Source organism: Fulmarus glacialis, unplaced genomic scaffold (genome assembly GCF_000690835.1).
Source record: "Fulmarus glacialis isolate BGI_N327 unplaced genomic scaffold, ASM69083v1 scaffold31461, whole genome shotgun sequence".
Classification (NCBI taxonomy): domain Eukaryota; kingdom Metazoa; phylum Chordata; class Aves; order Procellariiformes; family Procellariidae; genus Fulmarus; species Fulmarus glacialis.
This window is the reverse complement of record NW_009195158.1, coordinates 7,639-8,077: the sequence shown is the minus strand read 5'-3', so window position 1 is coordinate 8,077 and position 439 is coordinate 7,639. Positions and strand designations below refer to the sequence as shown.

Below are 439 nucleotides of genomic sequence, written 5' to 3'. Positions count from 1 at the left end.
TTCAGTGGGTCAGGGTGTCCCCCGATGTGGGTCCGGGTGTCTCTATGTCCTCCCTCAGTGGGTCAGGGTGTCCCCGTGTCCCCACCCTGTCCATGCAGAGCAGTTTTGGGGAGCACACCCCACACCCGTGGGGGCTGTCCCCTGCCTGGCCCTACCTGCTTCTGTCCCCCCAGGTGTGCTGCCCCTCTGCCACCGGCCGCTGGCCTGGGGCAGAACCACCTGGCAGCCCCTCGTCCCCCTGCAGCCCCCCGGCCTCCCGCTTGCCCCGTGTCGTGCCTTCAGCAACAACAAGATCCTGGTGGAGCTGGACAAGAGCTCAGGTACAGTGGTTGGCACCCCTGTGGTGTCACCCTCAACCCATGGGGCGTTGAGGGGCACAGGCAGGGTCCCTTCCATGCCTGCCCCACAACACGGGTGGCCCTGGGCATGGAAAGCCACC

General features: G+C 67.0%; 1 protein-coding gene across 1 annotated transcript in view; it reads left to right on the top strand.

Annotated features, from left to right (window-relative positions):
* The first annotated feature begins 138 nt into the window (after nt 1-138).
* Nucleotides 139-439, top strand: part of ECI1 (enoyl-CoA delta isomerase 1) — a 6,363-nt gene continuing 6,062 nt past the window's right edge. Inside the window, exon 1 of the mRNA XM_009588020.1 lies at nt 139-320. The gene's annotated coding sequence lies outside the window, so the exon portion shown is untranslated. The remainder of the gene's footprint in view (nt 321-439) is intronic.